We start from the raw sequence: 12,441 nt of genomic DNA on the forward strand, positions 1-12,441 counted from the left end.
AATGAGGTAACACTAGTACCTACTGCAAAAGGCTGTTGTCAGGATGAAATAAGAGAACAGGGTACTGACCAGCCAGGGTGTAGACTCCCTAGGGCCACTCTGTGGGGAGGACAGAAAAGTGAGGAGACATCTGAGTCCCAGGAGCCATTCTAGGAACAGCTGTGGCCCAAGTCTTTGCTTCCAGAAACCAGAGCGATTAGTTCTACCATGAAAGGAAAGAGCTTACGGAGCCAAATATGAAATGTAAAGTGTGGGGAATATAGCTGTGGAAAGGGGGTGCTGAACTTAGCTGTTTTTAAAAAAAATCTAAAAAACTTTTTTAATAAAGCCTACAAGTCTATCCCCTTCCTTCTTTATCAACGACACGATTTATTGACTGAGGAGGCCATATTGACTAAATAAATCTTGATAATGACCAAGGCAGCAATCAATACCCGCTTATTATCAGCCCAGGCCGAGATTTTCATTTCGCGGAACACCGGCCCAACGGCAGGGCGTGCCACGCAGCTCTGGACTCCGGCGGGTGGGCCAGGGATGGATGGCCAGGTGGCGCTCATTTTCCAGGACAGGAGACAGGAATCTTTCTTGTGTTATTAATAACCTCCCACCTGCCACTCCACCCCATGCCTCTCAGGCTTGTGGGTCTGGATTCATTTCCATGAGTTGAGAATAATGAGGCATTTCAAGAGATTTAAAAATAAATAAATAAAGGGGAAAATACAAGCGTAGTGACTATGGTGGGGGAATCCTGAGAGGAGGGCAGGGAGTAGGGAGACCGGCTCTGGAAGAGGCAGGCACCTCTGGCCCCTAGAGGGTCAAGAGCAGGGACGTGAATGGCCAACCCACCTGAGTTCTGGGTTTGAGTTCAGGCTCTGCTGCTTACTGACAATGTGGCCTTGGACTTAACCTTCTGTTCCTTGGTTTGCTCAGCTGTAAAATGGGATCGTAGTAGTTTTCCCATCAGCGTTGTTGTGAAAATTAAATGAAATAATATTTGTCAAGGTCTCTGAACACTGTCTAGCATGCAATAAAGGTTCAATAGCTACTTGTTAAAGAACTGCCAGGCCTTTCCGTGCCACGAGCTTCCTTCTGACACTCCAAAGCCTGCAAAAGCCAGCCCTGGCCTTGCTAAGGCCAGCCAAGTGGCATTTGGCAGAGGCCTGATCTCCTATCTAGTGCTTCTCTGCAAGGACCTAGCCTACCTGGCCACTGGCTGGTGAGGCCCAGGACATGAGTAACAAAAAACAATGGGAATGACAATAATATTAAAAGTAGTAATAGCTGCTCTTGTTTCCTGGGAATGACCACATTCCAGGCCCTGTGCTAAGGGCTTTCCACACTTCACCTCATCCAACCCCCACAATGTCCCTATGAGGTAGAGGCTGTATTTAATCCCTATTTTACAGATGAAGGAAAATGAGACTTAGAAAAGTCTAGTGATCACCCAAGGCCTCTCAGTTAAAAAGCATCAAGGCCAGGGTCCAAAGCAAGGTCTGACTACTCCAAGCCCATGCTCAGATCATTTTAGGAAATGCTCCCAGAGTAACTGAAATGCCCTCAAATCATAATCATAATCATAATCGTTGCTGTTGCTGTTGATCATAAAGATAACGATTAATAACAGTCACCATTCTGAAAAGGCTTACAGCATGTCCGGCACTAGGCTGAGTGTATTAGTTTGTTGCTCTTTATTTCTCACACCTTTGAAGAAAAGTACTTCTATCTCCAACCAACTATAAGAGAGAAACGTTATGAAGGCAGGGGCTTGGTCTCTTTGTGCACTGCTGGACCCCCAACACCTCGCACTGCACCCGACACATAGCACGTGCTGAATAATGTTCATTAGGTGAGTGTATGAATAACCTGTCTGGACAACCCAGGGAAACTCCATTTTAGACAAAATAACTGAGGCCCAGACAGGGTCCCTCAGCCACAGAAGGAAAGGGGAGACGTCAATCCTGGCCTCCTGCCTGATTATAAACTAAGAGTCCTGGGGGACGCTGAGCAGGAAATTCCCTCAACCCGAGGGTCCCTGTCCAGAGACCATGGTCCCTCTTTGATCCCTGCTGGGCTGATCAGGTGGGCCCAGGAACCAGGCTTTGGCAGAAGAATGTCATCTGGGTCCAAAAACATTAACTGGCTGTCTTGTGTCTTCCCACAACAGCCGTTTCACAAGCTGCAGGGACCTGCTTTGAGCTGTCTGTGACTGAGGCCACCAAACCACCACTAATGGTCCACAGCCTGCCAGCAATTAATTAATGGATTTATTAATTAGGATAGGAGCCGTCTCCCAGACTGGAATTGGGGTCACCAGTTTCTAAAGCAAGAATCACGGAGCTAAAGATAAACCCTTGTTCACTGCGGGTCTGAGGCCTGTGCTCAATTCCCAGTCACAGAGTGAGCAACTTTCAAGAGCCAGTGGTGGGTGGAGCAGCTGGGGGTCTGGGAGGAGCTGGGTCCCTCAGGACTGCCCCCCAAGATGGAGTCAAGGCAGCTGCCCCCACCTCATCCGTCCTGTGGTATTTATCCACTCAATCCCTCAAATATTTATTGAGAACTTACCACGCCCTGCCATCCCCAAAAAGGAAGGCAGATGGTAAACAAATGAACGAATAAATGAGCATCATCCCATCAGGTAAAGTAGACAGGGGTAAGGAGATGGGAGGAGGCTATTTGGAAAGAGAGCTTAGGGAGGACCCCCCATGAAGAGGGGATGTTTAAGGAGAGGACTGAAGGGACTGAGACAGAACTATGAAGATGTCTGAGAAAGCACTTCATAGACAGTGGGAACAGCAAGTTTAAAGGCCCCAAGGCTGGAGTGCGTTTGGTGTGTTCAAGGAACAGTGAGGCCAGAGTGCTTGAATAAAGAGGGGAGGAGTGGGAGGAAATAAGAGCAAGAGATAACAGAGAGATGACAAAGAGGAGGGGGGACCTAATCATGCAGTCGGCCAAGTAAGAACAGGCAACCAGGAAGAGGCAATGCTGGGAGTGACAGCTCCTCAGGCGCCCAACAAGACATAGCAGGCACCTCAACCAAGCACTTCCTTTGCATGGGGTGCCTCAGATAGATGTCTAAACCTCATTTCATCTTTCCTGTAGAAGAGTGTGGTCCCCTGAGAAGCAATCACAAAGGCAACACTACAAGACTAAGAGATTTATCAGGATCAAAGCCTGTGCCTGAGGGAGTGAGCCAGAGTGAAGGAGAGAAGGAAGGAAAGAAGAAAGGAAGAAAGGGAAGAAAAAAAAGAGAGAGGGAGGGAAGGAGGAAGGAAGGAAGAAGGAAGGTTGGTTGAAAGCATCTATACTGCAGAGGAGTCTGGAGCCAGCAGAGGAGTCTGGAGCCGGCAGAGGAGTCCTGTGTTTCAGGAACACGTCTGCTTTTACTCCCTGCTACACTCAGTCCCTGGCTGGGGCAGTTGTGGGTGATCTCCAAGAGCAGTATCTCACTGCCAATCACACCCTCTATAAACAGTGATCTGCAAGGTGCATTCTCATGGCCACCACTGGGAGGTACCATTATTATATCCATCTTACAGCTGAGAAAACCAAGACTCAGAAAGGGGGAATAACTTGCCCAAGGACACACAGCTAGGAAGGAGCAGAACTGGGATTTGAATCCTGACTGCCTTGTGCATGGTCATGAGCTAAACAGGAGATGAGGGTAGGGGGAGGCATTTTGCAACAGAGCAAGAATTGGGCTGAATATCTTATTAAAAAATAAAAGTGATACTCAAGGCTTTTATAGTGTTCAATAGTTTACAAAGTACCCATTGAGAGAGATTCACACCAAGCCACATATGCGCTAAAAATCTTATTTTATGCTCCATCCTTACTCCCAATTGACATATGGCAAGAATAAGGATGAAGGCAAGTCCAACAGCCCACTGAGAATCTGAGACCCAGCCTCACTGCCTTCCTTCTTTGCACATGCAGTTTTTCCACCCACCTCAGGGTCTCAGCACATGCTATTCCCTCTGCTAGGATGCTTTTCCCTAACCTTGTCCTTGACATCTCAGCTGAAGGGTCACTTCTTCCAGGAAGGCTCCCCAGAGGTTCAGACCCATGCAGTTCCTTTGCCACGTGTTGCCTCAGAATCAAATCCCAGTGTGTGATTACACACCCGTCTGTCCAATGAGACATGTATCCACCTCCCCACTCACTCTGCAGGCTCAGTGAAAGCAGACAATTTTTCTTCCTTGTTCACTGTGGTATCTCCAGTATATAATTATTACTTACAGTACTTATGCTATTTACTTACTATTATTTACATAATTATCAGTTATAATTATCACTTGTACTATGAGTGGTGAATATACATTTCCCAGAGTGAAAGACAATAGCAATTATTATTACGAACATTATACAGCATGTTTATGTGCTAGGCACAGATCTCACACTTTATATGCATTAACTCACTAAATCCACAATCTTTAAGGAGGTGGATACTATTACCTGCATTTTACATTAGAGAAAACCAAGGCTCAGAGAAATTCAGTGACTTGCCCAAGGTCACACAGCTGGTAAGTAACAGAGCTGGGACAGAGGCCCCCTGGCTCCAGAGTCCTCACTAAATGTCTCTGGGAGTGAGAGACTGCAGGGCTTCATTCTGCAGCCCACACTACCTCCCTCGGATACGTGGACCCATGGGCGCTCATAATGGACAGGCACCCCAAGTAGGCGCCCCCAGCAAAGTGGCCTCTAAGCGACCACCTCACACAGGGAAATCTGCCCTCGACCTGGCTGCCCTGGTGACCCCTGTGGTCTCCCCATCTGCAGCACCCACACTCCGAACAGCTGGCTGGACAAGTCAATCGACCATAATGGTTCCTGGGGAGCCATTTACCCCGTCCAGTTTGAGGGACGGCGGCTCAGAGAGTCTTAAGCACTGCTCGGCTCCGGGTGTCTCGGGCAGACGACCAGCTCAGGCCAAAGAGGCCGAAGGATTGATTTTTTTTTCCCCTCTCTTTCTTCCTTTTAATGACAAATGCGTATCCTGGAATTGCTGTTTCATTTCGCTGAACTGAAGGATGGCAGAAGCTGGGGCAGGGGGGTGGTGAGTGGATAGGGAAAGGGCTGGGAAGGAGGGGGCAGACACGGGCCCACTTTAGGGGGGACTGAGCTACTGAGGAGAAGCAGACAGCAGGCTCTGTGCCCTCCTAATCATGTACCTTCATGAAGCTGGTCAAGCGCCTTGTGCTTTTTCTGGAAATGCAGCCTCTAGGCACTTGGAGAAAAGCAGCCAGTGGCCTTGGCGGCTACCTTCCCCGAGACCTGCCTCATGACCCTACAGCTGGACTGACCCACAGCAGACCCTCAACCAGGGCCTCTGCTCCACTGTTCCCTCTGCTTGGCACACCCCTGCCAGTCTCCACTCCCTGCCCAGTGTGGCCAGAGCTCTCCATTTGTACGGGACACTGGACATCTGGATTTTCTAGGTAACATCTCCTGTGTTTTACATGCTGACAATTTACACAGAAGTGTTTTTAAATATTGCACTAATCTAGACAGACACATCTGCGGGCCAGACATAGCTCCCAGTCTGCAAACTCTGTGGTCAGAGCTCCCAAATTACAAAACATCACATATAATATTAGTAATATATTAATACAGTAAGCCCCCAGTTGAGTAAAAGAGAAAAGTGCCCAGAAATCTCTAAAACAAGCTTGCAAGACCAGCAAGTTCCAGGAGCCACTGTTTATTTCGTTTTCTCACCCACTCTCACTCTCTAAAAATACCAACTACAAGAAGCAAGGCACTTACAGAACAGGAACCATGTGCTCAGCACTGTGCTGAGCACTGTCACAAAGTGCTTTAACTTTAAGAACAACCTAAAAGGTGGAGACCACTATTAATCACACTTAGAGACAAGGAAATAAGGCTCAGACAGGTTAAGTGACCCATCCAAAATCACACAGGTGACAGAGTGTGACAGATTCAGGACTGGAAGCCAGACAGGGGCCCCTCACTGTGCTGGCTCTTCATACTTCCCTCTTGAGGGAAAGAGTACAGAACAAGTTTCTGGAACTAAGTTTGATCTGACTTAATCCTCCATTGAAAAGTGGAAAACTTCAACCATGCCACAGCCATCACACAGACCAGCAGACCAGGTTCAGCAAACCATTTGGTCCTAAGGCCAAATCCAACCCACTATTTTTGTAAATAAAGTTTTATTAAAATACAACCATTTCCATTCATTCTATTGTCTATGGCTATTTTCATGCCACACTGGCAGAGCGGAGTGCATGCAACAGAGACTGTGTAGCCCACAAAGCCTAAAGCATATTATCTGACTCTTAACAGAAAAAGTTTGCCAACCCTGATGGTTAGACCTAGATGGCTTCCTACAGTGTCTAGAGATGCCACACCCTGAGAAGGTTATGAGGTCAAAATCTTCAGGGAAACGCAGTCCTTAGAGATGTGGAAGCACATTTGCACATTAAAGGGGGAAAGGGTAGTAGAAGCTTCTGCAGCCTTCTTTAGGCTGACTGGTCTTGGTATCTGGGCAGAGATCAAGTGAAAAGGAGAAGCCAGCCGTGGGAAGATCTGGAGGAAAAGAGTCCCAGGCAGAGGGAACTGCAAGTGCAAAGTCCCTGAGGAAGGAATGTGCTTGCTGTGTTAAGGGACAAAAAGATGGCCATTGTTACTGGAGCAGAGTGAGCAGGAGGAGATAGGCTGGAGCCAGAGCCAGAGAGATAACACGGGGGCAGATCATATGGAGCCTTACAATCAGGAGAAAGGACATTGGATTTTAATCTAACTATTATGGGTATATACTCCATATCCTACAAAACACTACAAACCCTTTTTGTGAAGGGCTCTTCAAGGCCTAGAAATTATGAACTCCATCTAAGACATAATTTCTTGTCTCAAAAATCTGCTTAAAAGGTCAATGGCTCCCAATCACGCTCCACAATGGGCCCCCAGGTCATTAGAAGACAATGTGTTTAACTGGCACACAAAGTATGTCAGCATCCTTCCCCTTTACAGCAGATCAGATGGGCACAGCCAGCGCATGTGATGGATTAAGAAATGGGAGACTCGGACTGTTGGGTGGTTTCCCCAGGAGTGCTAGAGGCTGCACTATCCAGCTGCTCTTCCCACCTTTCCCCTCTGCCTAGTGCCTCCGACTTCCCTGACACCTTCGATATACGCCACTGTCATAAATAAAGAGCACCCCCTAGACAGAAAAATCAAACAGACGACTGAACCCTGAATTCCAAAGCCAGGAACAAAGGCAGGCCACCACCTCAGTCCCCTTCCCACCCTCAACCCCTGCCAGGCTCAGTCTCTGAATTAGATAACTGGAAACCGCCAGAAATTCAGCCCTTTCAGAAAGTATCAGAGAAAACCAGTTTATGGACAGCCACGTCCACCATCATCCAGGACCAAACTTAGCACCAGCCAAGGTGCTCTCGTTTGAAATCCCATCTGCTAGAGGAAAGGTTACCACGACAGAATGTCAAGTTCGAAGACAGAATTCTCTTTTTAACAGGAAAGGTGTGTTTTCTGGTTTTTGGGTTTTTTTTTTTTAAAGGAGAAGAAAGGAAGAAAAAGGAAGAGAAAGAAGAAAAAAGCACCACCACTATCAGAAAAGCTGTTCCCTCTGGCCAAAATAGCAACGTACTCATCTGAAATAACCCACTGAGACGTCTATTTGCTTCTTTAGGCTTGTCCATGGCTTCTCAATTTTCTGCAGTGAATTCAGGTATTAATAAAAGAAACTTCAAGACCTCCAACAGCAAAAACGATCAGAGATGAGATGCTGTTCATTTTTCTTCCAACACTCAAAGAGAGAGCCCATCTTTGGGAAGCAGTTTCTATCGAGCTGAGAATCCAAAATTTTGGGAGGCCCAGAAGAGACTGCTGGGTTCTTTAAATAAATTCTCAACACCTGTTTCTAGCTTCTTCAAAAAAAGGCCCATAGGGTGTGGCTTCCGATGAATTGTAGAGGCAGATGGAATCAGGTCACCCACTGGCTGGACTTGGAATGGTCCAGGGGGCTGGCCAATTGTTTGTCTTATTCACAGAGCTGCTGCTAGAAATCCCCCCATCCCCCCGCCCCCCACCTCTCCCTGTCCTCCCCCTCCAGCCTCCCACAGCCCCCATCTGATGCCAACCCGTCTGATGGGCCTGGGCCACTCCGAGCCTGGTCTGCCCATTTCCCACCCCGGCAACGATTCTATTACGGCAAAGTTTCCAAAGTTAGGATTCCGCCAACAGAGCTGATAGCTTATTTACTGCTGTCATCTAAAGAAAGAGGAATTTTGACACATTGCTAAATGATAGCACATTTAGATAAGTCAAGCTGTCAGAGGCTCTAATGGATGTCTAAACTCTCTGTGGCTGATATGTAAAATTTATGCACTTCAGAATATCATAAGGTTATAATATTTTAATCACATCCACACTCTTTTCTAAACTTTGAGCAGGAAAAAACATTCCATCAAGTCCCATCTCCCATGCGCCAAGAAACTAAGCCTTCCCAGAAGTTTCTCCAAACTCCTTGTAAGAGTCCAGCTTCTCTCACTCGGTCCGTCAGCCTTCCTCCCTAAATGCTCACACCCAGAGGAGAATTTGCCTTTTCCTTCAAAATTTGCACAATGTGGTCCCTCCAGCCAACTTCTCTCCTCCCAAGAATCACAGATGTGCATTTGGACTGGGTGCCCTCAATTCTTGTTAGCTTGATTAACCCTCTTTGAACACACACACACAAAAGATATCATGGGAGACTGGACCCAGAGCATCGTAAAAAAAGTGGCAAAGTAAAGCAGAAAAAGAAAATCATAAAGGTATGAATCCGGTTACGACGATTATACACAGAAAAGCCATAAAAAAATACTGCATTAGTAATGTTCACCATAAAGCAATCTTATAACCAAATGAAATATGCCTAGCATTAACTTTGGGATAGAATTTTATTTCTCCTCGTTTCCTGGACTGCTAGCAGCAGAGAAAAAAAGCAGCAGCAGCAAAGAAAGAGGAAAGCAGTTTCAGGGGACCTGGAGCAGGGTACCACACGTCACAGCACCTTTACCATCATCAGCCCACAAGTCATTAAGACCACTGACTGACTTCCATCCTAGGAAAACAGCTCTGCTATGTCTGGACACAGCACTAGAAGGAATAATAACCGAACTGCTTCCATGTTTGAAAAATACATACTTCCGCAGGGCTATATGCGGGGCCAGTACAAGGTCACCTTCCTTGCCAGGATCATGGTGGCATCAGCAGCATGGTCTGGCCTGGGGGTCTGGCCTGGAGACACAGGCTGCCTCGGCCACTGTAACGCTCAGTAACCAGGCTGTGTGAAACCACTGAACATGAACAGCCAAGAACTGAAGCCACACACCTCCTCACACTCACAGCAGCTAGGCAGTGTGAAGAGTGGGCCCAAAGCTCTTGCCCTGCACAGGGCCTGGGGTAGGGGCCCACCTTTCCTACACGGATCTTGGAACAAGCCAGCTGAAGTTTTCCTTTCTGGCTATCTCTCCTATATGAGGAAAGCGGGAAGGGAAAAAAATGAAAATAAAAGTGTGGCGTAGGAGTCATTAGCATTATGCACAAGAGATGATCCCAGGCAAAAGTGCTTAGGCTTATAATCCGTTTCCACCAAAAATGCCATCAGTGGGGGGAGGGGGGCACAGGCCTGTTGGGCAGGAGATCAACTGAGCATTTCAGGATGAGAGTGCAGACCATGGCAGATGTGAGGACCTTAGTGTTTGCATGCGGCCACATTTACCTCTTCGCTCTCTTAAAAGTGTGCAGCTTTTCAAACTCCCCCAGGGACCCCACCCCCACTTAATATCTATGTAAATGAGCTTACCCCCTTCCCCAGAGCCCTCGCCTTTTGTGCCAGACACGCCAGCCATTGTCTTAATGAACAACCCCCCTCCCTGCCCTATGTACACAGCCTGTGCAGGGAGAGGTCTTGGCCCCATTTCCCCATCACCCTAACAAGGCTCTCCACCACCCTCCACCTTCATCCTTTCCAGTTCAAATTTGCTTTTCCACCTCAGCATCTTCTAAAATCCTAACAAAGGGTTCCCAGATCAATGGGAGTCCAACTGGAATCAAGATTTGGGTGACCTCAACCGCTTCACAAAGGACCCCTGAGCCCACGAAGGAAGAGAGTGAGGTCCAACCGCACCTCCACCTCAGCTCAGAAGTCAGCCCCGTGGGAGCCGCACCCACACCTCAGCATCCAGCCCCAGCTCTCACTCCACCTCTCGGCTGCATCCCGAGCTCCCTGGATTGAAAACGAGTTATCTAATGAAAACTGTGTTAACTGACATTCTGGCCAACCGGGAGCAAATACCAGTGCTGTAAATCTCGTCGCGGAAATTTTCCCCAGCCCAGAATAACAATAGGACCCTGCAAAGGGCTTTCGCCAGCCCTTCTGGTTCCTCTCCTCTTGTCTGCCACGTTCTTGTCATTCCTTATGTTACAGAACATCAATCATAAATAAAGACGCTGTCCCCCAGTCGTGCCCGGGTCTCATTTACAAACATTAGCAGGGAATACGATTACCATTGGCCTTCGTGCCAAGCCCAATGTGGCTGCCCAACTCTCTCTCCCCTATTCTCTCCCTCTCTTTCCCTCTCTCTCTCCCTCTCTCCTCCATCCCCCACTCTTCCAGAAAGGCCACTTTAGCATCAACCAGCAAGCACAGCTCACAGCCCTGCCTGCCTCAGCTGGCCACCAAACTGTAGCCCCAACTCGAGTGAGGACCTGGAATTGCAAGGCACTCGCAGTTATTAACTGCATGCCTCAGTGCCCCGATTTTCTCTCCAGCTCAATAGCTTTGAGGGAGGGGGCCTTCGGGGAGTTGGGGGTTAGGAAGGAGGGGAGCTGGGAAGCCGCCAGGAGAAGGGAGGTACTGGAACCACTTATCAGAAGAAACTTAACGAGATTTGCAGGCGGATTAAAAAAAAAAAGTGGGTCCCCTTTTATCTCCAGACTGATGCTCTTGCTTCTTCCGAGAATGTCAAGGCCAAGGCAGGATGCTTTAATCGCCGGGTTATCAGCACCACTTCCCCGCCCCTGGTTCCCACCGCGGCTGCCAAGACTTCGAGACTCCTGGTTTTGGGGGACTTGTCAGGAGCACCGTGCAATATCTAGGAAAGGACAGTGGCTAGAGCTGTGCCTCCAGTACGCATTCTCTGACATTCCACCCCACTCCCGGACCCGCCTCCTATGGGGTCAGTAGAGAATACCCCCAAATCTGCAGGAGACACAGACTCCCAGAGAAAAGTGGAATGCGGATAAAGTGCTGGAGTTTGGGAGGGAGTCGCCCTAGGAAAGGAGAGGGAAAGAAGAAAGAAAAAAGAAGAGACTGGAGAGAGGATAAAAGAGAGATTAGGCGGGGAGGAAAAGCAGGAGGCAGAAGACAGCGAGGGAATCTCCCATTTAAAAGTTCCCAAGGGCCCGAGAGACCGGAGTCACCTGCTCTGCGCCGCTCCCGACTCTCCATGGCCCCCGAGGCAGGAGCGCAAACTTGCGCGCGCCCCGGGCCCATCTCCACCGCCCGTTCCCATCTAGACTTGGAAAGAGGTTGGAAAGGGAAATAAGGCAAGAAGCAAAGACGAACCCCGAGAACCCGGCCCGAGGAGAGGTCTGCCGTCGCAGGCGGCCAGTCTGGAGGTGGTAGCTGCGGCGGCTGGGGCGGCAGCAGCGGCCCCCGGGTGGCGGCGTGTCCGGGCTGCGCAGCCAGGCGGGCGGCGACGGCGGAGGTGCCGGCGGGCGGCGGGGCGCAGAGCCGCCTCCTTGCCAACCCCGGATGCCTCCTCCTCTCTCCTCCTCCTCCCTGCCCGCCAGCTCCCTCCCTCCCTCCCTCCCTCGCCCGAGCCCCAGCCGGGCGCGGACAGGCACGCGGCGCACTCAGCGGCCTCCCCGGGCGCCGCGAAGTTGGGAGGCGCGCAAAGTGCGGCGCAAGGGGGGCTGCCGGGGCCGGCAGCCCCCTGCCCGGGACCACAGCCCCTGTCTTCCCCGCGTCTGACTCGGCCGCTCGCCCGCCGGCTCGCTTCCCGGGCCGTGGGCTCACTAGCGCTTCTCCATGGTCGCGGTGGCTAATCAATGATTGAACCGAACAAAGAGCAGCGGCGAGATCAATTCCTAATACCTATCGATGGGCAGCGGGCAGCCGAGCCCCAGCGAACCCCAGCAGTCGCCTCCCGCCGCCCCGGGGCGCCCGCTCGCCCTCCTGGGGACCTCCCCAATGCGCTCAGGGCGCGCCCGAGGGCTCCCCAGGGCCGCGCGGCCGGCGCTGCCCGCACTAACCTGGAGTCGCCGTAGATCAAATCGCTTCCAATATTGAAACATCGATCCCACATTGGCGGCCATCTTGGGGGCTATTCGAGACGCACACACACAAGAGTTTGGCTTTTCTCAATGGCTGCACTCAATATCCGGGCTGGACTCCCCCCAGCCCCGGGGCCGCCGCCG

This window comes from Camelus dromedarius, chromosome 31 (genome assembly GCF_036321535.1).
Source record: "Camelus dromedarius isolate mCamDro1 chromosome 31, mCamDro1.pat, whole genome shotgun sequence".
Lineage (NCBI taxonomy): Eukaryota > Metazoa > Chordata > Mammalia > Artiodactyla > Camelidae > Camelus > Camelus dromedarius.